Source organism: Oryx dammah, unplaced genomic scaffold (assembly GCF_014754425.2).
Source record: "Oryx dammah isolate SB20612 unplaced genomic scaffold, SCBI_Odam_1.1 HiC_scaffold_25, whole genome shotgun sequence".
Lineage (NCBI taxonomy): Eukaryota > Metazoa > Chordata > Mammalia > Artiodactyla > Bovidae > Oryx > Oryx dammah.
This window is the reverse complement of record NW_024070209.1, coordinates 87,840,448-87,868,023: the sequence shown is the minus strand read 5'-3', so window position 1 is coordinate 87,868,023 and position 27,576 is coordinate 87,840,448. Positions and strand designations below refer to the sequence as shown.

Sequence of the window (27,576 nt, the reverse complement as noted above, 5' to 3'; positions counted from 1 at the left end):
TACTGGTGCATTCAATGATTGAGAAATGTTTGCCATTTAAAGCCATTTCACTTCCTGCCTGATACCACAAAGAAGCTTTTTAACAAAGTTAGCCTTTGCTTTTCCCATGTCACTATGCATCTGGCTTATTTTGCCCACTTTTCACTTTCAACACTGAAGATAATAATGAAACGCTTGTTTCCATTGCACAGAACAACTATATTTCAAGGCAGTCAATTAAGAGAAGAAAAGTCAGTGGGAGCCCCGAGGAGGTCAGAGAGGAGGGATGAGCAGAAGGATGGCACAGTGGGAGCAGAGACAAGCGGCAGGACCAGATCCTCACTCTGCTCTGAAGGCGCCTGGCCACAGTCACATTCCCATGGGCATCAGAATCCTCAGGCAGTGGAAGAATGGTGAACAGTTAGCAAATCCTAGAGCAAGGGCCACCCTCGCTTGGCACTGGCCCTTTCCCTAGCCCTACAGTTGACACGTGACTTCTTCCAGCTTCAGCCAAGAATAGAAACACCACCAATGGCCTTGATATCCCCCAGGCTAATTCCCAAAGCAGAGAGAACCCACACCTTCAGTCGGGACCAGCACTGCTCCTGCCAAATGTTACTGTTGCAGTTAACACTCAAGTTTTAATCTTCGTGATGCACAGAATATCTAGTTTCAAATAACTAAAGCTACTGCTTCTTAAGGGCTTACTCTGTGCCCAGCACTGCACATTTTGTGTGCATCGTCCCACTTAATCTCCTCGACATCTTACAAGATAGATTTTGCTGTCTCTCTTTACAGATGAGAAAACAGAGACATAGAGTTAAGTGATTTGGTCTACATCAACTGTTAGTAAGACCACCACCCAAGGGATATAAACACAAGTCTGTGCTCTTGGTTACTAGCTATGCTGCTCCAGGACTTTCTGGTCTACCTCCCCCTATATTTGAGATGACCCATCTCCAACAGTGAGGATATGTTGGCTATATCCGCATATATATCCAAGCAGGAGACACAGGTTTGATTCCTGAGTCAGGAAGATCCCCTGGAGAAGGAAATGGCAATCCACTCCAGTATTCTTGCCTGGGAAAATCCCTTGGACAGAGAAGCCTGGCAGGCTGCAGTTCACAGAGTCGCAAAAGAGTCAGACACAACTTAGCAACTAAACAACAACAACAACAGCTACTAACCTGTGACTATTGGTCACTTGACATGTGGCCAGTCTGAGTTGAGGTGTTTAAAGTGTACCATACAAACCATATTTCCAAGACTTAGTATGAAGAAGTGTGAAAAAAACTCACTAATTTTTCTGCTCATTACATGTTGAAATGATATTTTTGATATGGTAGGTGAACTAAGATGCAGTTTTTATTGTCACGTGTTTCTTTTTACCGTTTAGAGCGTGACCATGCGACAGGTTAAAGTCACATTCGTGGCTCATGTTACACTTCTCTTGGGCAGCACTGCTCTTGAGGCACATGCCTGGACAGGGTGACAAGTGAACAGACCTGTCCCTGTCACAAGCGGGCAGAGAAAACGAAGAAGGCACCATGAGGAGGCCATGGGAGAGCAAGTGAAATGCTACACTTGGGTCTAAAGAACACAAACATGAAGCTCAAGTCCTTCTGAGGGACCGTCTAATTGACAGATGTGTTAGTCACTCAGTTGTGTCCATCTCTTTGTGACCCCATGGACTGTAGCCCACCAGGCTCCTCTGTCCGTGGGATTTTCCAGGCAAGAATACTGGAGCGGGTTGCCATTGCCTTCTCCAAGTTAACAGATAATCGACCACAATCACTGGCCTCTACTCTAGAGACTCAGCAACTACCCAGGAAAGCTTCAGTGCCTGGATAAGAGTAGGACAAACAAACACTGAGCGCAAGGAAAGTGCTGGCTTCCATTCTGGACATCTACATCGGCTCCAATGCCAGCTCTTCTCTCATTTCCACTTGATCTGGGCTTTATTTGTATCAAATGTTTCAGACCCAGAACCTCTCTCCTCCCAGACAAGGCAAGTCCCAACCCCACCTGCCTCATTTCTATAAACCACTCCCCTCATCCCAAACTCCTTTGCAGACTGTGACATACACTATTTAGTATCCACATCCTCCCTTGTTTCTTGCTAGAAGAATCCCACTTTGGTTCAGAACAACCATAGGCCAGCCCCAGGTCATGGCCAGGATTGGTCTAAGTCATCTTAACAGTTCTGCTCCTCACTCTTCAACTGCCCCTTGTAGCAAGAGGGGTGTCATCTAATTCTGGGCTTGAGAGTGAAGCCAGAGACTGTTTCAGAGTTTTTCAAATCTTGTTCTTCTAGATAGAATGGAAGAAGGCAGGGCTCCGAATGTCTCTCCTTGTCCTGCCACCATCATCCTGCCTCAAACATGACAGCTGGGGCTGCAACAGCCATACTGCAAATGTTAGGGGAACTCCAAGAAAACTGCACAAGGTTGTCACCAACAGCCCACCTTTCCTGAAAACCTCTGCTGGCAGCTGCTAGTGGACTCGCATGAGCAGTTGAGGTGTTGTCGGGTCATAGCAGTAATAGCCCAGGAGGTTAAAGGTCCAGAATTCTTCGCACCACAGGAGCCACGTGCATGCGTGTTTAAAAGGATCATGCATTGGAGGTTCCGATGGACCAGGCATGAAACCGCTCTCACATTTCCGTGATTACACTTAGTCATGGGGCCACACCTGACTGCCAGGAGGATATGAGAGGAGTCAGCTGGGTGTCCAGAAAGAAAAGGAAACAGCTCTGGTGCAAAATGAAAATACAGGGGCCCAGTCTCACGGTTTCTAAGAATTTCAAAACAGTGACACGGAGCAGTAAACCAGGTGCAGCTATACGGCAGAAATGAACACAACGTTGTAAAGCAACTGTACTTCAATAAAAGTAGATAGATAATGTTTAAAAAAGAAACAACAACAACAGGTGCAGGACCCTTCCACATAGGCTCAGGGTCACAGAACACATTGTAGGACATGAACTTGGTCCTGGATGGAGTAGGCTCTCATTAAAGGGCAGGTGGCATCATCTCTGTTTCTTGGCTCCTAATGGTACCCATAGACCATGACGCATGTCCTCCCATTAGCATCCTATTTTGTGCTGCTTTTCCTAGTAGCTCCTTGAAATAAAGCATTACACCAGAAAAGCTAGAGCCCTGAGGCAGTTTAAGTGGCTTAAATCACATTACCAAATTGATTCGAAACATTCAGAGTAACACACTGTCAAGAAAAAGAAAGCACCCAGATGTGAAAGTTCGATGTGGCTTTGAAAAAAGCAGCTCCAATTAGTTTGCAAATCGGGTTAAATTTCTGGCCTTCTATCTTCGACAGCGACTCCTAAAACTACAACTTAATGGCGCTCTGAACAGTTGCATTTTTATTGGGTGGTAGTATAAAAGTGCACAGAATAACTCTCTGCTGAAATCAAGAAGCCTCTGGCACCACCTGAACCAAGCTCGTTTGTCTGTTTTAAAGCAATTGCATTTGGCCTTGTGCGTTGTGATTCTCGTTGGCATCGCCCTAGGATGCAAGCGTGAGATTATTCTGCCCTGGCACTTAGGCCCGTGGCCAGGATGGCCTATGAGCCCATCACGGCTTTAGCTGCTAGCAATGCAGCCACGCCCACAGTAGCCTCCTTCCAGCCGGCCCTCCTCGGCCACAGCAGAGGTTTCCAGAAAGGGGGAAGGCCAGGCACACAGATGGCAGCTTCTGCACACTGAGCATCCAGGAGGGAACCAGCAGCAAAGGGAGGGCCACAGTAGGCCCTGAGCTCCCAGGTAACATCTGGACTTCATCTTCATCCACGCCCTACATTGCCATGGCAAAGAGGAAGAGGAGGCGGAGCGGAGGAGGAAGCTTTAGCCTTCTCTCGAGGGCATCATCCCTTCACTGAGGGGGTGAGATTGTATCTGCAGCTGTTTACTGTGTCAGCCAACCATGCCCAGAGTGGGAGGCCGTGGTCCAGCCACGCAGCTATGACGAGAGTGGATGCAGAAGATTCTAAGAACTGGCCGGCAGCCTCCTCCACTTCCGCTGTGAAGAGGGGACAGTGACAACAGTTCTGCCCACCCTGAGATGGAGCACCCTTTCCATGACCCCTTCTCTTTCTCAGCACAAAGAGACCCCACTTACCCCACCTGGCAACAAAATGTTAGTACTTATTTATTCTATCTTCTTATATAAATTAATCCAAAGCTCTAAGAAGTGAATGGGAAAAATTATCTTGGATCCATTTATCAGATGAGAAAGTGAAAGAAAGTTACTCAGTCGTGTCCAACTCTTTGTGACCCTGTGGACTGTAGCCCACCAGGCTCCTCTGTCCATGGGATTCTCCAGGCAAGAATACTGAAATGGGTTGCCATTTCCTTCTCCAGGCTATCTTCGCTACCCAGGGATGGAACCCAGGTCTCCCACATTGCAGGCAGACACTTTCCCCTCTGAGCCGCCAGGGAAGCCCTATCAGATGAGGAAATACACCCAAACACAGGTATATTTGTTATATATACAAATATATATAGCACACGCGCACAGGAACACACATGCACACCAATTACAGGGCACTTCCTGCATGGCAGGGACAGCACGAAGCTCTCATCACGTCTCAGTTACATTCCTGCCGGTGGTACTGCTGTCCCCATTGTACAGATGAGGAAAGTAAGGCTCTTAGAGGCAGGAGGTCCACGTATGCAAGTCGTGGAGCTGGGAGCCAGCGCAGAGTTAGCCGAACCCGGAACCCGTGCTGTCCACTGCTCCTGGGACAGCAGAGGGACGATGGCTCTTCCAGGCTTGGGGCCGAGGCTCACACAAGTCCGTCTCTGCCTCTCTGTCTCCCTGCAGCATCAACAATGGGGGAGCTGATGAGCAGGGGAGCCGACCTGAGGGGTCCCCCACAAAGGAGACCTGGGGCAACGCAGCCTGCATTCTCGGCAGCAGAATGATCTCATGAGCTTCTGTTACCTCCTGTTGCTTGAATCATTATAAAGTGTTTTTTAGGTTATACATGTTTATTCTAAAAAGTTAGGGGGAAATAGAGTATTATGAAAAAGAAAATTACGTTATTGTCTCATTACCCATGTATAGCCACTGTCCATACTCCTGTGCATTGTCTTTCGTCTGTTTTTATGATACACATAGCACACACACGTGTAAATATAGGCTGTATATAAATGTATGATTTTACCTCATTAGGCACACACCATACCTACAGTCATGCAACAGTTTAACTCTAACATTACAAGGTAAACATCTCCCTGTATCCTTAACTACACATCAGTGTGACTTGAATGGGCTTAAACTATTTTACTATATATGTGAAAACACCAGGATTGATTTAATTCTTCCTCTATTTTGGACATTAAGGTTGTTCATTTCCAATTTTACCCATAGTCTAAGGAGATACATTTTAAGACGAAATCCTGGAACACAGATCTCTATAAGCATATCGAAATAGTTCCTGAGCATAAATTCCTCGGAGTTAAAATGCTGAGTAAAAGGCTGTGAACATTTTTAAGACTCCTGATCAATATTGCCAAATCACTCTCTAGGAAGGCATTACCAAGTCATGCTATCTTTGTCGGTGGCTTAATGAGTTGAGTTTGGATTTTACATACGAAAGAGGGAATTTTCAGTTGGCGGAGCTAAGGCCTGGCCTGCTTCACACTTCCCTACAGGCATACATCCACACACGTTTGCATCCACGGACTCACAGAGGGCGGCACTTTGTAAGGAGGTGTTTAGGGCTGCGAGGGTGGGAGGGGTCAAGAGAAGGATCGAGGGGACCACGTGGTATCCTCCTCACTGTCCTGGGGTTTTGCCCCAAGAGGAGAGGAGCCTGCGGAACAACTTACTGGACCCCAGGAAGGATGAGGGGCCAGGCGGTCTGCCTCAGACCCGGGGATCCCTGGGAAGAGACCATCCACTCATCTGTGTCTGCAGTAAACCCAGGACCTGCTGGCCCCCCTGCAGGCTGGAAGCTTGGGGCACCCCTGGAGGTAGCACCCTGCTCTGACAGGGGCCTTCTCCAGGCCAACAATGACAGCAGTAAGACGCCAGCCCATTCATTCATGGGCAGCAGCCCTGGGTGGAAGAGGCCAGTGATCTCATGTGACCTGGTCCTTGGGCAATTTCGGGGGAACGTCAGAAATAACTGGGTACTCTCTGGGAGAAAGGGCTTCCTTGATGGCTCAGTGGTAAAGAATCTACTTGCAAGGCAGGAGACCTGGGTTCATTCGCTGGGCTGGGAAGATCCCTGGAGAAGGATATGGCAACCCACTCCAGTACTCTTGCCTGGAAAATCCCATGGACAGAGGAGCCTGGTGGGCTACAGTCCACGAGGTCGCAAAGAGGCAGACACGACTGAGTGACTGACACTTTTTCTCTGGGAGAAGGCTTATCCTATCACTCAGGTCGCAGCTCTCAGGCCAAGAGACAATGGAATTAGACATTCATAACTTTTCCCATTATTTTTAAGCATTGAATTGGTTTTCCACAGCAGGAATCCATTCATTCATCCTCATACTGGAAAGCTAAACTGCACGCATTTGAATGGTGGCCTCCCAGGCTCCATTAACCTTAGTGGGGAATGAAACCCAGGAGATGGAAAACTCTGACTCCTGGCTCACAGGCTCAGTCCCAAACAAAATCTCTACCAGGGTCACCTATGTGTAACATCTCAGTCTGGCTAAGACCCTCACAAGTTAGCAGCCAGAAGAAGAGTGTGGTCCTCAGAGTGGATTACAGTCAAAGGGAGGACAAGCTGAGCAAAAGTCAGAATTAGTGTTTCAGTTCCCACCTCTCTAAAAATGTAATTGGCTATTTAAGAAAGCTTTTTGGCTTCCCAGGTGGCCAAGTGGTAAAGAATCCACCTGCCAGTACAGAAGACACAAGAGATGTAGGTTGCATCCCTGGGTGGGGAAGATCCCCTGGGGTAGAAATGGCAACCCTCTCCAGTTTTCTTGCCTGGAAAATTCCATAGACAGAGGAGGGCTGCAGTCAATGGGGCAGCAAAGAGTTGCATACAACTGAACGACTGAACACACACACACACACAAGAAAACTTTTTGCCTTGTTATCAGAAATTAGCAAATGAAAATGTATTTCCACTCCAGAGATGTGTTGAAAGTTCACAAATAGAGCATTACATAATAGAATAAGTCTAATCAATATTTCAATCTATGAAAGTCACATGACTTATCCTTAAAGTGATATGCTTTAGAAGAAAAGTCCAAATAACCACAATTCTTATTTGTCATCATCAAATTGTTTTTTCTCCTATAAACCTCAGTCAGTACTTACCCTACAAGTAATATTAATAACTGCTGCTGCTGCTGCTAAGTCGCTTCAGTCGTGTCCGACTCTGTGCGACCCCATAGACAGCAGCCCACCAGGCTCCCCTGTCCCTGGGATTCTCCAGGCAAGAACACTGGAGTGGGTTGCCATTTCCTTACTCTCTACTGATTATCAAATTGTATTACTTGAATGGCTTAGCTCATTTAATCCTTACACATCTGTGATGTGGGGAATATTATGAAACCCCTTTCACAGATGAGACGGCTGAGGTCAAGTAGCCTGCCCAGTTTCCAATGTTTAGTAACTTACTCAGACCAGCCTTGCCTGACTCCAAATCTTACAGGCTTAAATCCTATGTGCGCCAAGCATTTGCAACCACAGGATCAAGAGTTACTGAGTGCATATTCCCTCATAGGTACTTTATATGTCATATCTAGAATCCAGCAATCTCATCCTTTTAAGTAAGGAAAACAAAGTCAGGAGGGAAGCCCAGATTGAGACCCAAAGCCTGCTTCCTGCCCTTTGGGGCCATCCTACTCCTCCAGGCCTGCATGGAAAAACCACCCTGTGGGACAGGGGGTTCTTTTTAAATGCTGATGCCCAGAGATTCTGATCCCATTGGTTCAGGGGGCCCAGGACTTCTGCATTATTTTAAAAAGTCTTCAAAAGATTCGAATAGTCCACTGGGTAGAGGGCTAATCACCACTGGTCCTTTCCTTCCTTCCAAGTCTGCACTGAGTGGTCATGGGCTCTGGGCCCTGTGTTTACCCCGAATCCTGCCCCCCAGGGGCTGCCAGGTGGTGAGGGGGCTGATGAGGAAGCAGAAAACCACAACCAGCCTGAGAAGTTTCCCAATGAGGGCCTCCAGCATGCCAGGGAGGTTAGAGGAGAGAGATTGGAGGAAGGAGGCTTCAGGGAACAGTCAGGAGAAGGTTCATGGAGGAGGGACTTTAAGATGAGTAAGAGTCACCCGAGAGTGGAGGAGAAAAGGAATCTGCCCACTGTAGCACCTCCTCTTCTCTTTACTGCCAAGGGGGATGAGAGAACACCACCCACCAGAGATGCAGCAGTCTCTGCTGGCCCCCTCGGCCCTGCCGGGTACAAGGACGACCGACATCTACCCACCAACCCAGAGAAGCCGCAGCCCCAGCCCGACTGTCTGGGAGACGAACTCAATCAGGCGAGACGCACGGAGTTCAATTTCCACTTCAGCTCTAAAGAGCAAGATGGGGATCTGGGTGGAAGTAGGATTGTCGGCGATTTTTCATTCTAATTGGGAAACTCACCCAGAGAGGCTGCAAGAGCCGAGATAATCAATCTCCTGTACCGTGTGTCAGGGCAGCCTTCCCATCTCATCCCACGGGGATGGAGCAGAAGTCCCAAGAGGCCCCGATGGAGAGGGGGGTCACGGGAAGCCCCCTTCCCACAGACTAGTTCCCACTGCCAGGAAAAAAAAAAAAAAACAGGGCAATATCCCCACAGCTTCTCAAGATCCAAATCAATCACCTCTATCTCAATTCCCTTTTCTCATCAGACCCCAGCCGTGAACCGGCCCGGCCTCATCAGAATTCTGCAGCGAGGGCTCCGAGACTACAGGAATTGAGAACTAGGTCACCCCTCGGGGAGGGAAGGTCGCTGTGTGGTTTCATCTAACTAGGTGGCTGGAAAGCCCCCAGGCCCCAGTTCTCTCCTGAGTCACCAGATCTCTGTCAAGTGGCCGATTTGCAGAATCCGAAATTTGTTCTTATGGATAAAAAGCACAGGGTGAAGAAGGAGCACAGACCGTTGCTGAAATCAGATCTGATCATTCAGGGACGATTTCCTGGGTGCTTTGTCACACCCCCCACCGAAGGGAACAAAGCCAAGGGACACTCGGCCACAGCCAGTGGCTGTGGTTGAAAAGAGCTCAAGTCCCTGCTGGGCACAGAAGCAGGTTGGCCGTGAGCAGTGCAAGGCTGGGGTGCTGGGGGTGGGCAGGGCAGGCAGAGAGAGCCTCCAGCCATGATGCTTAGGCCCAGATGAGGGTGAAGAATGAGGAAGGATTTCTCCAGATTAATAAACTCACTAGTATCCCACCAACCCCAGCCCCCATTTGGTAAGAAAAGTAAGACTCCTGGAGAGCAAGCGTCAGCTCTGAGGCCATAGGAGTACTGGCCTCTCCCTAGAGCCTGTGCACTCAGCATCTCACCCCAGACCCCCAGATCACAAGGAGGAGAACACAGGTTTGTGCTGTGGAGACCAAAGGTTATAGATGAAGTCATGAGTGGGCATGAGGTCGCCCAGAATTGCAGAATGAACGGAAAAGGTGATCAGGCTGGAGTCCTAGATTCCCACCACCACCTGGGGATATGGAGAAGAGCAAAAGGTCTCAGGGTGGGTGTACTCAGTCGTTCAGTCATATCTGATTCTTTTGGACCCCCTGGACTGCAACCACCAGCCTCCTCTGTCTATGGGATTCTCCAGGCAGGGATACTGGAGTGGGTTGCCATTTCCTCCTCCAGGGGATCTTCCCGACCTGGGGATTGAACTCATGTCTCCTGTGCCTCCTGAATTGAGAGGCCCTCTCTCTAAGGGAACTCAGAAGAAATAAATAGGAGGAAAGCCATCCCTTATTCATTTTTACTGAGAAACAGCCTGGTTTCCTATGAATTTCTATTCCCCAAGAGTTTCTTTACACTTCAGAAGTGAAAATCACGACCCAGGCCAGAACCTGAAACAGGACTAGAGCAAGGGCCAAAAGTGAGAGATGGTCTTTACCTGATCTGATCAAGGAAGGCTTCCTGGAGGAGGAGAGCAGTGTTTCTTCTGAGCTAAAACCCGTAAGGGCTTCCCAGGTGGCGGAGCAGTGAAGAATCCGACTGCCAATGCAGGAGACGTGCGTTCGATCCCGGGGTCAGGAAGATCCCCTGGAGAAGGAAATGGCAACCCACTCCAGTATTCTTGCCTGGAGAATCCCATGGAGGGAGGAGCCTGGCGGGCTATAATCCACGGGGTCACAAAAAGTCAGTGACTGAATGACAACAATGACGAGGCCTATATGTAGGAGAACTCATGGAGTGGAGCGGGACAGTTGCTTTGAAATAAGACATAAGTGGATTTAGAATGTGGCAAAAATCAATGTTGTATATGTAAGCTTTTGGAGGTAGCCTCACATGGGTAAATACCCTAAAGAAAAATGATGTGGAACACTGCTTATAAGTGGTTTTCATGAGGTCATGACTTTTATTGAATCATGAAATATTGAGCCGTTCTCTTTAATTTGAAAAAGAAGATTCAGGAGATGACACAGAAACACATCAAGGGAAGTTTGTCTGTTTGTTCCATTAAAATATTACCTGCCAGAGGAAAGCATGTACTATAATTATTACCCTTGCTCAATGCATGCTAAATATCTCCACGTGGCCAGTGGTTTATTTTCCCTTCAACTTCTCTGCTGTTATTTCAGCTATTTCAGAGAAATCAGCTCAAGCAAGTCAGTTTGAAGTTTAAAGAAATAAGACTTGGGCTCGGAGATAAATAGTATCATTGCCGCCGATTTCATTGTTTCAAATACAAGATTTTATTTTGAGAAGAAAGTTTAATTAACCAGAGGTGGATCACTAAATTCTTTGACTTTAAAATCGTACTTTCTGCAAGATTTCACCTGTGAAATTCACAGCCTTTAATTACTGCCTCACATCTTAAAAGGGAGAACCTTTCTTCTGAGTGGCTAATAACATTATTATCAGAGGTAATTACAGATCCGGGGTCTGTGGTCCATCGCACCATAATACATGGACCACATCACTCTGGTTTTTGAACTCTGAAAGTTATTTGTTAGGGAAACACTTTCTCCCCCACCCTGAAACAGTGTTGATGTTTTGGATCTGCTGTTAATTTCTGTTCTTTTATCTTTTTAAAAAAGGGGTGAGGTGGGGGAGAAACATTTAGAAATCAGTCCTTTACTGGATGAATTTCTTCACTTCCCAGAAAGCAAGAAAACAATTGTTTCCTGTAATTGGACAGTTTGATTGGAGGCAGGTGGTGCTGAGCTGAGGAAACTGGAGCCACAAAGCCAATTTTGGCTTCAAGCACATTTCCTTGCGTTTTCAACTCCGGCAGCACAACATGGAAATTGGCTCCACAAAAGCCGACTATAAATTTAGTTCCCATCTCTGTGACTAGCACCTTATCAGCCATGAAGCGCTTTAGCAACTGGGGCCGGTGTGCACATCTGATAGGATTGCGGCACTGCCCTGAGATACCCCGGCCTTCATTTCTCAGGCCGGTTCTTGCTGCCACAAAGCAGGAATTCATGAACGACTCTGGAAGCATCACGTGCCATCGTTTTTAACACACGGGGATATTTTCTGCTTCTGGGTTCGCTGACCTTCGTGTTGCTCACGTTGCATTATCTTGAGTTAATATTTGCTTTCAATATTTTGGAGTAACAGGGCGTGTTATCCACAGGTTTGTAATGGGACCACAGATTACAAACATCAGTCCGGAGAAAGGGCCAAAATCAGAGGCATGGAGGATTCGCGGGGGCCGTCTATGACTCCTCTGCTGCTTCCCATCCAAACGTCCCCCAGCCTTTCCCTTGTTTTTCTTCCCCCACCCCGCCTACAGCAGCTGACAAGCAATAGTCCTTCGCAGACAGAAGCTGCGGCTCAGAGAGGTGAATTGCTTTGACCAGGGTCACACAGGAAGTTAGGAACAGAGAAGTAATAAGCTGAGAATCTAACTTCCCAGCCCACTACTTCAAGTACATATTTCTCTATCAATTTCCTCCCTGCTGAAAATCCATAATTCAAAACAGTCATGTTTAAGCAACTGGACACAGTAACAGGATGGAGTTGGCGGTGAAGAAAGGCAAGAGGAAATTTATCTGATGAGTCTATCCAACCATTGTCCTTTGTATATTCTACATATTAAATCAGTTACTTCAAAGCTCCACTCATTTTGTCACTAATTTCTGGCCATGCTTAAGTTTTCTTAAAAAAAATGTCAATCCGATGGTTACATAAATTTTAATCTCCTTATTTATTTTTAGTAGTCGCAAATAATCTCTTCTAATCCTAAGTAAATTAATGGCTTAAATAACCTCATTCCCAAACAAATTTCACCTGTCAATCTACATATCTATATAGAATTATTTTACAAAAAAAAAAAAAACAGATTGCAAAGTTTGCTTAGAGCCTTGGAATTATAACACTATTTTCCAAGGTGATTACATCAAAGGAAATACCATTAAATTTTCCTTTCCAAGCTAATGGATACCCATGGTTTAAAGTCTTGACTTCATTAATGAGAGTCTCTGAATCTAAACACCAAAGGTTTAAGTGCAAACAATGAGTCTCCTCCTCCACTCTGACACTTTCCTTTTAATACTTGGCTTAACAATATTCTCTAAATGATGGTCTCTAAAGACACTCCAGGAAGAATTAAGAGTTGTCCTCCCTCCCAGACTGTTGGAGAAAGAATTCCTCAGCCCTTTGCGTGTGTGCGCGTCAATTCAGTCATGTCCAACACTTTGCGACCCTGTGGACAGACATATAGCCCACCAGGCTCCTCTGTCCATGGGATTTCACAGGCAAGAATACTGGAGTGGGTTGCCATTTCCTTCTCCAAGGGATCTTCCCAACCCAGGTATCGAACCTGTGTCTCCTGCATTGCAGGCGGATTCTTTACCAACTAAGCTACCAGGGAAGCCCTCCCCAGCCCTTGGCTATGTCATAATGCCCAAGCCCCAGGCTTCGTGGCTCCTACCCTAGTGGCTGCTGGCGGCCAGCAGGGAACAGAGGAGACGGGCACAGAAGCACTGTGACCATTTTCTAAGAAAGATCTCATGCTGATTAAACCTTTCAGAAAGCAGATTGAGTTTGCACAAGGAGACCTGGTTGATAGCTAACTCAGAAATCTTGGCATCACGACAGAACCAATATTTTCACAGAGGTGGCACGGTCTTAAACAACGTCGTCAGTGTGCAGGACACAGGCAGCCCTTCGATGGGCATCCAGCAAGGGTAATTTTTTCTCCGCCTTTTCTGGAGAAAGGGGCTGATGAAGGGTTTGGGATGGGGGATGCGACTGAGAAGGGGGGGTAGGGCGGCGGGGAGTGTGAGCGCCCCTTCAGCACTGTTTCAATAGACGCAGCCACGGCCACAACTCACACAAAGCTGGCCCAGCCAGGTTCAAACAGGTTCAGGGATCTTGCTGACACCAGCCCCGCAGCTGTTTGGTTTTCCTAATATGTGTAGAAACAGCTACACAGAACTTGGCTTAACCTCAATTTAACCACATAAAGTCAAAAGCATGTTGCATTTCCCCTCAGTGGGAGGCAGGCCAGCAGCAGCATCTTTAGAGCCCATGGGCCTTAATGGATGAGGGCCGCCAGCAGAATGGCCCCTGCCTCCTTCCTTTCCACCACCCTCTGAGTCTCCCATCAGAGGGAGGGGTTCAGATGCTGACCCACAGAGGGAACAGCACTTACACAACCTAGAGACTGCTCCTGGCACCTGCAAAGCATGAGGAGGGCTCTGTCACACACGATCTGGGCACAGGCTTGGGGATCAGGAGGGTTCAGGATCCACCCCAGAGCTCCTTGTTGGCACCTAAAGATTCACATGGTCCTCTTGGCAGTTTCCTCCTCGGGCTGGCAGGTCCTGGCCTGCCTCCCTGGGGGGTGGTTTTAGAACAGATCATGTTCGTGAAGCCGACACACTGCTTGCTGAATGGCTGGTACTCAGCAAACAGCTGAGGGTTGACTCATTGCTTCCCGTGGTCTCCATCCATCCACAAGTGTCTGCCTCCCCAGCCAGGCCAACAAGCCATCGGGGGCTCCTGACATGTCAACAGAAGCAGAGAACACGCAGTAGATGTCGGCCGCCCCTTTCTGGTAATTCTCACCCTCTCTCCCAGAACCCACCCACCCCCAGCTGAAAAGGAGCGAGCATTTCATTTCTGACTCCCTCTCTCTCATACTCACAGCCAAGCGGCCTTCCTTTGCAGCAGCCTTCCATCCTTCCATCCCTCTCTTTCCCCTTCTTCCAACTTCTCAGGTCCTTCCTCAGCTTGAAGCCCAGCACACTGGAAAATTCACACCCTGAAATGCGGGAGACCCAGGTTCCATCCCTGGGTTGGGAAGATCCTATGGAGAAAAAAATGGCAACCCACTCCAGTATTCTTGCCTGGAGAATCTCATGGACAGAAGAGCCTGCCGGGCTATAGTCCATGAGGTCTCAAAATGTCGGACACAACTGAGCAACTAGCACTTTTTTCTGCGCTTGTACCGAGCCCCTCCCCTGCTAGACACCATCAGAATTAGGCAAGGATGAGAGAGCAGCCAGCTGTCCAGGAAGCACTGTCCAGGGGAGGCGGGCTGGGCAGGAAGGACCTCACAATGTGGATCTGACATTGCTCTCCTGCCTCTTCTCAAGCCACCTTCTTTTCTGCAGCTGAGAGTCACTCAGGGCCCTTTTCACCCATCAGACGCACTGCCTTGATTTCTGGCCCACATCTCTAAATGTCCAGGTCCTACCCAGCAACCCTAATGCAGGGTCACCCAGCCCATTTCAGACTTCTTACTGCAGCTCAACCATAAATCGGTCCCTATTGTTACTGACTTTCTATGTAAATAGATCTTCCCTTCCCTCTGGGAGGCAGGGTTACTGGCATCACACAGAACCTGGTTCTCAGGCTTTGGTCTCAGCTGTGATGGAAAGACAACCCTCTGCAGGAAACAGCCCTGCTCCAACCACTGTGCCCACAAACCCTCAGTTTAGTTTGGATGGATTTCTAGCCGAGTCCTCGACACAGCGAACACCCTTATCGGGCAGGAGGCAGACTGAGGAGAGAGCTGCTTCTGCTCCATTTGGAAAGCTTCCCGCTCCCTGTGAAAGGCCTGGCCGGTCCACCAGACCCAGGCTCCATCAGATTTGGAAATCCCCCTGTCACAGTATCCTCTTTTCACTCTCCCATCAGGAGGTCATCTAACTTTTCCTTGAATTTCCTCAGGGATGGAGTATTCCCGCCCGTGGGGGCAGGTCCTCCCATTCTTAGACGTTTCCCATTGCTGGGAGGAATTCCCATGTATTGAGCTCACAGTGGACACCAGCAAGTCTCAGTGCCTCCCAGCAGATTTTCGACTCACCGTTGAAGATCCTGGTGTCACCATGGGCCGCCACCCGGCCTGGCATTACCAGTATCGGTATCGTAAGAACAAGCTGTATGCAAAGTCTCGCTTCTGCCCAGGTGTCCCTGATGCTACGATCCACACCTTTGACCTGGGGCAGAAGGAGATGAAAGTGAGTAAGTTCCCACTGAAGCCCTGGAGGCTGCTCATATTTGTGCTGACCCGTACCTGGTGAACAGCTGTGGCAAAGATGGCTCTCGTGTCTGCGTGCAGCTCCACCCCATCCACAACACCTGAATCCACAAGACATTGTCCACGCTGGAGCTGATCGGATCTGACAGGCTCCAGGCAGGTGTGTGCAGTGCCTCTGGAAAGAGCCAGGGCGCAGTGGCCAGGGTCCACAGGGGCCAAGTCATAATGTCCATTCACACCAAGCTGCAGAACAAGGGGGAGGTGATTGAGACCCTCCACGCTGCCATGTTCAAGTTCCCTGGCTGCCAGAAGATTCTCGTCTCCGAAGTTTAATGTAGATGAATTTTAAAACATGGTGGCAGAAAAGGTGGCTCCTTTCAGATGGTTGTGGGGTTAAATGAATCCCTAATCGTGGCCCCCTGGACAAATGGCTGCTGTCCCTTCCTTACACCTGCCTGCATGCTAAGCTGCTTCAGTCGTGTCTGACTCTGTGTGACCCCACAGACTGTAGCCCGCCAGGCTCTTCTGTCCATAGGATTCTCCAGGCAAGAATACTGGAGTGGGTTGCCATGCCTTCCTCCAAGGGATCTTCCCACCCCGGGGCTCAGACCCGAAGCTCCTGCATTGGCAGGGAGTTTCTTTACCACCACTGTCATCTGAGAAGCCCCTCTTTACTCATGTCCACCAACAAATCCTACTTTCCTGTCAAAAAAAAAAAAAATATTGAGCACCAATTGCATGACTGTGAAGGGATAAAATGGAAAATGAGAAAAACTTAGGTTCTGTCTACCTAAGCCTACCATCAATCATTACAACAAGGTAAGAAAATTATTGTGTAAAGAAAAAAAGTAAACCAAAACAAAATACACCAAAGAGAAATGGCGGTGAGCTTCCGGTTGTGAAAACACAAGGAGTGCGTTTTCTTCTCTGCTTTTTACTTTATGTTTTTAAATGGGGAGCAATGATTATTTCTTTTTTCAGAGGTAAACTTCTGATTTAAAAGGCGTGTGCCCCCCACGTTATCGCCTACCCCCACCCAGGGTTTCCGGGAGAGCCTCCTGGTGCCAGGCTGTGGGCCCAGTTTGGGGATCAGCTCTGGTTCCTCTCCATGCCCTAGCAGGCCACAGGCTTTCGGAAAATACCCCCACGGGGGCAATGCAGTCGCATGAAGAGGGCACGCAGCCTGGCAACAGGGCAGGTCTGAGTGTGAGTCCCAGCTCAGCCCATCCCCTAGTGGGGTGACCCTGGCTGTGAGGGTCCCCCAGCTCCTCTGTCCCTCCACTTCCTCTCCCACAAGTCGAGCAGACCCACAGACGTGCCACACGCTGTGGGCTCCCCATTAGCAGATGTGATGGTTTGCGGGACTTAGTTGAACCCCAGCAAAGGCCCTCATCCCATCTCTCTGTTTTTGCTTCCATCTAACAAAGGTCACTAAGCCCATTCATCAGACTACCTCTTAACGGTAATGCCAAGGCATTTAAGGGGTGTTTAATGTTTAACGTTGGCCCGTTAGGTGGTGTAGATGTGGCCTGTGAGTGGCTGTGTTCCTCTCCAGAGCAGGATCGAGGACAGGGCTGCAGGAGCAAGACCCAGGTTGAGGCGCCCTGATCTAGGAGGGACTCAACAAAAGCAGGTGTTCCAGCATTTCCACGGCAGGCAACAGTGCTTATCCTACCCTGCCCGCCTCCTGTGACCCTCACTCTGCTTCACCAGGAGAAAGTACTGGTGTGATTGGAGCCGCAGGTCCCAAAGAACATAAACAATGCCGGTGATGAGGGTCATTCTCAGATGAGCTGAGATAAGCTCATTGCCTGTTTTCCTGACCTTCACAGTCATTCACACACAATGGATGGATGATAACATTTAACTGTTTCTAATCACTGCAGACAGTGACTGCAGCCACAAAATTAAAAGATGCTTGCTCTTGGAAGAAAAGCTCTGACAAACAGACAGCATATTAAAAAGCAGAGACATCACTTTCCTGACATAGGTCTGTATAGTTAAAGCTGTGGCTTTTCCAGTAGTCATGTGTGGATTTGAGAGTTGGACCGTAAAGAATGTTGAGCACCGAAGAATTGATGCTTTCAAACTGTGGTCCTGGAGAAGACTCTTGAGACCCTTGGACATTGAGGAGATCAAACCAGTCAAGCCTAAAAGGAAATCAACCCTGAATATTCTTTGGAAGCACTGATGTTGAAGCACTAATACTTTGGCCATCTGATGTGAAGAACCAATTCACTGGAAAAGACCCTTATGCTGGGAAAGACCAAGGGCAGGAGGAAAAGAGGGTGACAGAGGATGAGATGGTTGGATGACACCACTGAATCAATGGACTTGAGTTTGAGCAAACTCCAGAAGATAATGAAAGACAGGGAAGCCTGGCATGCTGCAGTCCAAGGGGTCGCAAACAGCTGGACACGACTGAGCAACTGAATGGCTGAAGAACAACAGCAATGACTCCTCCACACAGCAAAGAGTGAACTTAAGCCGTTCCACTGGGAGACTTTCAGGGTTTAAATGTGTTGTGTTCTCTGCATTAGGCATCTGTGAATACGAAATGAACCTCTTCTTTTCCTTTCCTATTCTCCGAATGAGGACAATCCCAGGAAAGCATCGCCAGCAATGTTCAGGAGATGGGTGGCCTAAAGTTAGCCCTGTCTTGGATAAGTCTCCTTTCCTCTGGGGCCCCAGGTCCCCGCTCTGAGATGCATGGTCTGGACCAGCTCACGGCTCAGCGCCCTTCTAACCCCACAGCAGTAACCACATTCCCCTCCTGTCACCGTGGTGAGTCCGTCTCCGGTTTTTCTCTTCGCTCTTTCAACGCCATTTAATAAGTCACCAGGCTCTCCTTCCCGTCACATTTACCTGCTCAATGGACAAACTCTGCCAAGAACGTACAGTGCCTGGGGCAGAGGAAGCTAGCAGCACACACTCCTCCCCAAAGGCAGACTAGAGAACATGGAGGTTGTGAAGACAGCCAGCCAGACAAGTGCTAGTTCCCAGACCACAGGCTCCAGACCCGTCTCGAGACCCAACTTCATTTGCCTAACTCCCAGCTGCCCCAACCCTGGGTAACCAGCAGTGAGAAGTGACATTTCTCTACCTGGAGATTTACATCTGTATGGATGTGCCAGGGCTGCCGTGACAAAGCACCACAGACCAGGTGGTTTAAGCAACAAGAATTTATTCTGAGACTGAAAGTCTGAGATCAAAGCGTCGGCAGGGTTTGTTTCCCTTGAGGCCTCTCACCTTGGCTTAGAGACGCTCTGCCTTCTCCCCGTGTCCTATGTGATCACCCTTCTGTGTGTTTCTATGCCCTAATCTCCCCCCACTTATGGTGGGTTAAGCCCACCGTGTGACCTCACTTTACCTCAGTCATTTCTTTAAAAATTCTGTCTCCAAATACAGTCAGGTCTGAGGTCCTGGGAGTTACGATTTCAGGTCTGTGAATCTGAGGGAGACAACTCTGTCCATAACATCATCCATCTTATTACCCATATATTTACCCATGAGGAAGCTGAGGCTTTTCCCAGATCTCAGAGCAAACAGGGAAGGAAGGGACGCAGGAAGAAAGGAGGGAGGGAGGAAGCAAGAGACAGGTATTAGTATATTTTTTAAATCCTCCATTCGCACCTCGATGTTCTGTTTTCCAGGGCTTCCCGGGTGGCTGGACAGTAATGAAATCCCCCTCCAATGCAATAGCTGCAGGAGACCCGGGTTTGAGTGCTAGGTCAGGAAAATCCCCTGGACGAGGAAATGTCAACCCACTCCAGGAGTCTTGCCTGGAGAATCCCATGGACACAGCAGCCTAGCGGGCGACAGTCCATGGGATCGCCAAGAGCTGGACACAACTGAGCACACACACATGCACGCACCCGTGTTGCTTTCCTATTTCTTTAATGCAATGTGAGTCTGCGTGAACTCCGGGAGATGGTGATGGACAGGGAGGCCTGGCGTGCTGCGATTCATGGGGTCACAAAGAGTCGGACACGACTGAGCGACTGAACTGAACTGAATGTGAAGATAAACTGAGTCGCCCCTTAAGACAGTCAGAGAAAGGCACCTGCAAGCAAAGTTCCCGGGAGGCGGTGCAGATGGCATCTTCCCGGCAGAGAAGACCCGGGGAGCTGGCTGAGGTCCTTCCCGGCCCGCATTCCACTTCATGAATCAGCCTGCCTGTGGCTGGAATGTGTGGGCATGCAGTGCTTATTCCTTCTCCACTTTGTGATGAGGCTTCTGATAAGGGTGACCCTCCCTCCGACAGGCACGATCCTACACCCTGGCTCACCCTCTCCTGTGGGTGTTGGACCCAGGACCTCGCACGTGCCAGCCACGCCACCCCCCCAACTTTCCAGTCTACCAGGACAGCCACGTCCATCTCCTCCTGGCTGGGAACTCAGCAACTGGGCACTGCTGGTGTTTGTTCGAAGGTTCAGTATCTGAGACTCATGACTAAATTCAGTAATAACACCACAATTTCACCAAAAAGCATTATAGTGATTACTGAGTTATATTAGGAGCTTATTTAAGATAACATCTTATTTGCACAATGTAGTTCAAATAGATGGTTAGAGCAGAGAGCACAGTTGTTAAACTCCTGTGTACATTAGGATAATCACACTGGAAGTGTGTGCCACTTTTAAACATATGAACAACTAAAACCGAAAGCATAAATATATGTCTTTTAAGGTGGTGGCACAGTTAGAATAAGAGGGTTTAGGTTTATATGTAAACAGGAATTTAGTTGTCTCTTTAGCACAGTACAGTAGGATGTAAAAATCTTTCCAAGACAGGTTTGTTAAAGAAGCCAAATCTCTCATCCCAAACTGCTGCATTTCATTAATAGTAGTTTCTGTTTATCAGATATTTTCTCTGTGCCAGGCACAGTGCTGGGCACCTTACATAACTCTCTCATGTCATTTATTCCTCCTTGCACGATAGCAATAAATATTATTATCCCCATTGGAACGATGATAAAATCGAGGCTCCAAGAGGTGAATGACTTGCCTGAGGCCACACAGCTAGAATGAGAATTCAGATCTCACTTCCTGCACCTCTGTTGTTGCAGTTGTTCATCACTAAGTTGTATCCAACTCTTCGAGATCCCATGGATGGCAGCATGCCAGGCTTCCCTGTCCTTCATCATCTCCCAGGGCTTGCTCAAACCCAGGCCCATTAGGTCGATGATGCCATCCAACCGTCTCATCCTCTGTCACCCCCTTCTCCTCCTGCCCTCAATCTTTCCCAGCATCACGGTCTTTTCCACTGAGTTGACTCTTTGCATCAGGTGGCCCAAATATTGGTGCTTTAGCTTCTGCATCAGTCCTTCCAATGAATATTCAGGGTTGATGTCCTCCTGGGTTACCTGTCAAAAAATGGGGCATGTCCAGCCGGGTTCCAGACAAGGCTCAGGGGTCTCCAGCAGCCCCCAGGGCTCTCTAAATGACCCTGGTTGCAGAACCCTCATTCAGCTCCAGAGCATGGAAGGAAAGCAAGCCCAGAGCCTAAGCAGTGAGGGCAGCCTGCTACACCAACGCTCTGCCCCGCCCTGAGACCCAGGCAGCGCTGGGGGTGCTCCATGATGGAAACCAACGGCCCTTGGGGCACGTGGGAACTTCCAGGGAAAGACTGAGGGCAGGAGGAGAAGGGGGTGACAGAGCCCTTGACCCCTCACCTTGCTGCCCCCCACAACCATCCCACTCAGAAGCCTGAATGGTGCTCTCACCTGGTGGAGACTCATCCCTGCTCCATGTCGTTCATCACAGCCTAGCAGATGGCTTTCTGTGCTGGACTTTGTGTTTCTTAAAATAGAAGCATGACCTGTGACCCCTGAGCAGCTCAGGTCAGCTCCAGGCCACGCACACCAGCCCACCAGCCTCCCAGCTCCAGTGCTATGCTTGAGCTGCCTTCAGACCACCACGTCTAGGACTTCTTCCCCAGTCATTCAAAAACACAGTTATTCTCTCGGTATCTCCAGGGGATTGGTCCACAATTCTTGGTCGCTCAAGTCCCTATACAAAATAGTGTAATACTCACATATAACCTATGATATCCTCTCTTAGACGTGAAGTCACCTAGATGACCTGTTGTCCAGATACAACGCAAATACTGTGCCAACAGTTGCATCATGGCAAATTCAAGTTATGCTTGTTTGAAACTTTCTAGAATTTATTTTTTCAAATATTTTTGATCCGAGATTGGTTGAAAACACATATACAAAATGAAGAAAATGGAGGCTGACTATGGTCCAGACTAGTGTAGTCTAAACACTAGGCTCACCTAGGATTCCTTCCAACAACAGCTTCCACATGGCTCCTGCCTGAACTTATGAGGAATGGTAATTAGTCAGCTCCATTGACTAATTTGAGTTCAGCTCTGACCCTCTGGTTAAGAAAGCATGACTGGAAATTTACCAATATACCAATTATACAGTATATACTTAAGCATGTATTATATAATACATATAGGGCTTCTCTAGTGGTTCCGATGGTAAAGAATTTGCCTGCAATGCAGGAGACCCAGCTTCAATCCCTGAGTCGGGAAGATCCCCTATAGAATGGATTGACTACCCACTCCAGTATCAATATGCATGCTTGAGTGCTAAGTTGTTTCAGTAGTGTCCGACTCTGTGCAACATCAAGGACTGTAGCCCACCAGGCTCTTCTGTCCATGGGATTCTCCAGGCAAGAATACCGGAATGGGTTGCTGTGCGCTCCTCCGGGGAATCTTCCTGATCCGGGGATCGAACCCCCATCTGTTAAATCTACCTTCATTGGCAGGCAGGTTCTTTACCACTAGAGCCACCTGGAAAGTCCCAGTATTTATATATATGTGTGTGTGTGTGTGTGTGTGTGTGTATACTTACTTTATATATATATATATATACACACACACACACACACACACATATATATATATGTATACTTACTTGTGTTCTGTGCTTAGTCATTCAGTCATGTCTGACTCTTTGCAACTCTGTGGACTGTAGCCCGCCAGGCTCCTCTGTCCATGGGATTTCCCAGGCAAGAACACTGGAGAGGGTTAACATTTCCTACTCCAAGGGATCTTTCCAACCCAGGGATCAAAGCTGCATGGAAGGCGGATTCTTTACCCATGGAGCCATTGCAGAAGCCCATGTACTTACTTAATCATGTGTTGTATGTCACATGTAACATAAATTCATGTCATGTCACACATTGAGCCATACTGCAGAGAAGGAATAAATCTGCTAAAGCTCCTTACAAGTGTTCCTTTGAGCATCAGAACATGCGGCAGTAATGTTGATCCTGCTCTGTCTCTGCACACACTGCCCTGGTGGATCTTGGAAGCCTGAAGCAATGCCAAGATCTCTCTTCAGGTCCTAGCTCCCTCCTCTCTCAGCTGTAGGACCTGGGCTGAGGGTCTGGCCCCAGGTGTAAACTGAGACAGTCAGAGCGGGGACCCCACAGAGTGGGTGTGAGGTTGCCCTGAGCAACGTGCCCAGCACACACGGGACACCAAGCTGAGAGGAGCTTGGAGTTCATATTAGACACACTGGAGTGTTTCTCTTGGAATGTAACCTACTGTGCACAGCTTACTCTAAGGGGCCGTGTCTACACAGAGCATACCTATAAAAACTCCCTCATCAGCTGTCCCAGGCTTTCTAATATCACTGCATCCCAGGTGTCCTGGGACAGTGACTGACAGAAGCCATCCTCACACCCCGAGCTGAACGAGGTGACCCCTTGCAATCATTTGTGTCGGCCCTGGACAGAGCCCCCTACCATGGCAGTGTCTCATTCCTTCCTTTGCCTCTGGATGCTCTCACGGAGCAGCACAGAGGACCCTGGCAAACGCTTATTACTAGAAAGACGTTGCCAAGTTTGCTGACGGTTGATGACTTTTTTATTTTCCTTATTTATTGTTGTCTGTTGGTTGGTTTATCGGCTGTGCTGGGTTTTCTTGCCATGAAGGCTTGTCTCTCTCTGCGGTGAGCCGCTTTCCCAGTGCCCTGGCTTCTTTGGTGGAATATAGGCTCCAGGACACGTGCGCTCAGTAGTTGCAGGGCACAGGCTTTAGCTCCGAGGTCTGTGGAATCCTCCCAGACCAGGGATCGAACTCGTGTCTCCTGCACTGGCAGGTGATTCTTCACCACTGAGCTACCAGGGAAGTCCAGCTGATTTAAGAAGACAGACAGATTTAAATACTGGTTTCGCTTTGTTTCCCCCAGTAGCCAACCAAAGGCAGATTCTAACCTGGTAGACACACCTGTGTGTAGCAAATGGGTGAGTTCACCCAGTCCCCATGCTGGCCTTGGACCCGTCAGTCTTATAAAAATAATAAGAGGAACTGTGTGCATGTTGAAAGCCCACAGGCACTGCACACTGCAGTGGGGAGGAGGGGAGAAAGTTCACATGGTCTGTGGGCCCATCCTTTCCCCATGAGATAGGTAGTGTTAGCCCCATTTCACAGATGAGCAAACTGACACCCAGCAAGTCTCATTTGCCAAAGGTCACACAGCTGCTCAGTGTTTATCTACACTTGAAAAGAGAAAGGCACTGATGTCTGTTCTAGGAATTAGGAACATCGATGCTGAGAACACTTAAAAATAGCCCTCTGCATTTTCCCATTTTTGAAACAGGTTTACTAATCAGGGACACGGCTCAAAAAATCCAGCAAAATGACTCAGTTCCTAGCAAAATGTCACGGCTCCCCTTTGCTTTGGGACAACCCCAGCAAAGCCTGTGAGGAGAGACAGAGAGAGAAGAAAAGAACGCATCGGCGCGACGGCCAGAGCCATTTCCTCCGTGTCACCCTGCAGCAGCCTGTCCATCAGCTGAAGGTGAGGGGCTCACAAGGTGAGAACACCCGCTGTAAAGGCAAGGGCAAGCTGGAGGGCTCACTTCCTGTCTTCTAAATATATTCTCGTTCTGATGGTATCTCGCCCCCTGCGTCATGGAGCATGATCGCCCTTTACTGTGCAGATAGCTCAGGGACTCCTCAGCCAGGAGGAAGCCAGACTTTCTAAAGGCCTTCAGGAGCAGTATGCTCAGGCCCTGCTCAAGCACTGGGCATTCTCTTCCCCTGCTCCTCTCTAACTCCTTTTCTCCCTCCTGCTCGTCCCCATTCTCCTCCTCCTCCCTCCTCCTCTCCACCCTCCTCCTCCTCTCCATCCTTCTCTCCGTCCTCCCCTCTCCCCTCCCTTCTCCTCCCCAGCCAGGCACTTCCAGCCTCAGGGTGGGCAGCCACATCCAGTAGCGGTGCTCTCCGTGAAAGTTATCAGAGGAAACACTTGAGACCCAAGAGGCAAACAGAAACCATCCACACCTGGGGCTCTCCACCTCCGGACGGCCCCAGCCTCCATCCAGGTGTCCTCGGGGGAGAAAGGGCCCATTCAGGTCTGCGGCCAGCTGTTCATGCGCCACGTTCCTCAAACACAGCAGAAAGAAAGGGAACACACAAAACAGGAGGTGGCAGAGCTTCCCAGCAGCCTCGGAGCGAAGACCGGCCAAGCCGCTCAGCTGACGCCCGGCCCTCAGCTTCAGGTCATCGGTCCACTGGGACCTGCGGCTCCTCCTCGGGTGACCCGAGGATGAAGTGACGTGATGCCCTGAACCACGTAACACGTGCTCGGCACTGGGCTGGGAGAGGCCGGGTCCCCACTCTGGACCTGGTACATTTCCACGATATCCTTCAACACTGACAACTGGGCTCCTTCTCACGATCACTATCAGTAACTACATCCATTTCGTTGCTCCAGATGGGAAATCAAGGCTCAGGCAGGTGAAGGAACCTGGCCAGTGTCACAGAGCTTGGAAGCGGTGGGTCTGGAATTCTAATCCCGTGGAACAGAGGCCCACCTGCATCCTTCTGCTTCTCAGCATCTGCCTCCAGGCAGTCCATGCCCCTGGCTGGTCACAGAGGCAATATTCTCAAGGGTGCCATGGGGAAAGAGGCTTAGAAATGGAGGTCAGGCTCCTGCGTGTAGAAGGACACACGTGACTGCCTCAAAGCCTGCACAGCGCCAGGAGCAGGGTGACCAGCATGGATGTTCCCTTCCCGACAAGCCAAACTCCCCAAATACTTAAAGAGAACTCAATATTCAGAGACCACCAACTTTAATATAAATACTAGGTGGCTTATATTTACTGATTTCCTGCTACGTGCCAGGGGCTGTACACATGTCAATAATATATTCAAGTATCCACAATCACTTAATCCTCACCACAGCCTTCCAAGGTAGGTTCTAGTGACCATCATCATTTGTATTTTGTAGGTGCTGGAGAAGACTCTTGAGAGTCCCTTGTACTACAAGATCAAGCCAGTCAATCCTAAAGGAAATCAACCCTGAATACTCACTGATGCTAAAGCTCCAATACTTCGGCCACCAGATGTGAAGAGCTGACTCATTGGAAAAGACCCTGATGTTGGGAAAGATTGAAGGCAGGAGAAGAAGGGGGCAACAGAGGATGAGATGGTTGGATGGCATCATCTATTCAATAGGCATGAATTTGAGCACACTCCAGGAAATCGTGCGGGACAGGGTAGCGTAGCGTGCTGCAGCCCATGGGGTCACAAAGGGTCGGACATGACTTAGGGACTGAACAAACAGCAAGTGAAGAGACCAAGCTGGAGAGCAGAGAAGAGGCGTGGTTAATATCACCCAGCTGGGAACTGGTGCGGCCTGGGGTCAAGTCCAGCCAGCTGGGCTCTGGCATCTGTACTTTCATCGATGTGCTATTTTTCTTTGTAGGATTGTGTTTTAATTTTTCAAAAGGTGATGTGGGGATGAGCTCCCAAGGGCATCCAGGGGTTCCCACTGTGGTGGAGAGTCACTTCCTGTCAGAGTCTTTCATGACAGATCACCGAGGCCAGAGGCCAGGGGTCACCCTGCTTCCTCCTCAGGCTCACCCCACTCCCCAGGGCCGGCGTGGCTCAGCCACATTGGTAACAGGGGTTTCTGTGGTACTTCTCCAGTACTCCAGGGACCACCCTTGAATGCCTCCTGCACGCCCTGAACAGCAGCTCCTTCCTGGGTCAGGGAGAAGGGAAGGGGTCAGGCCACCCCAAGGGAGAGTGGGGGGCAGAGGGATGTCTCCATGCAGGCTGGGGGTTTGGAGTCCTCTCCAGGCCTCAGGCCAGCACCCCTTCTTGTCCCTCTGGCCCATGGGGGGAGGAGAGCGGCTGAACCCCATGCTTTCTGAGGTTCTGAGAAATGAGAGCTCGTTCTCAGAGCTGGGGCAAGAGCCTCGGGTGGGCAGTCACTTGCTGTGTGACCTTGGGTGAGCCCCCGAGGTTGCTGGTGCTGATAGGAAGTGGTTAGGGTGACGCCCTAAAACCATCCCTTCTGGAAAACAGTCAGCTCAGAGCACCCACCTCAGGGTGACTTGACTGGGCCTCCTCGGGGCAGGACCCCTGAGTCGCGCAGCCCATGTTTCTCTGGTCCCGGTGGTCCTCAGGCTGCTCAGTCATCCCTCCCCTCCTCTCTCATGAGCGACGCGGGGCTGTCACCAGTCGGTACGGCCATGGACCACCCCAGTCAGTGTGTATGGAGCCAGGCCTCACCCCATCGCTGGGCCATATGTGAGCATCTCTTCCCAGATGGGCACTCCGAGATGGCTCGTGGGTACCGTGGAAGCAGCTTGGTGAGAGTATTCACACCACAGAAACGGGCAGACAAGGACTTTGTTTTTGTCTTTCCTTCAGTCAATTGTTAAACGTTTGCCAGCATGTGGTTGCCACTCACCAGAGCCCATGAGTGGACAGGGAGAGGGGACCCCATACTAAAGGCTCCATTCCCCTCTCTATGACTCCCAAGGGGACAAGACCCTTTACGACTGCTGGTCGAGGGCACAGGACCTGCACAGTGGGACACAGGTTCCCCTCCCAGCCCCACGGTGCCATGCAGTCCTCAAAGTATCATCCTGAATGTCTCAGAGCTGACGGAGCAGTCATCTGCCATCTGCAGAAGGAGGTCACCACTAGAAATGGCAAACGAGACAGGGCCTTCCTAGACACTGTTGT

The 27,576-nt window shown here is 49.3% G+C and overlaps 1 pseudogene; it reads left to right on the top strand.

Moving 5' to 3' along the window:
* Positions 1–15,421: 15,421 nt before the first annotated feature.
* LOC120851901 lies at positions 15,422–15,842 on the top strand (annotated as a pseudogene).
* Positions 15,843–27,576: the final 11,734 nt, after the last annotated feature.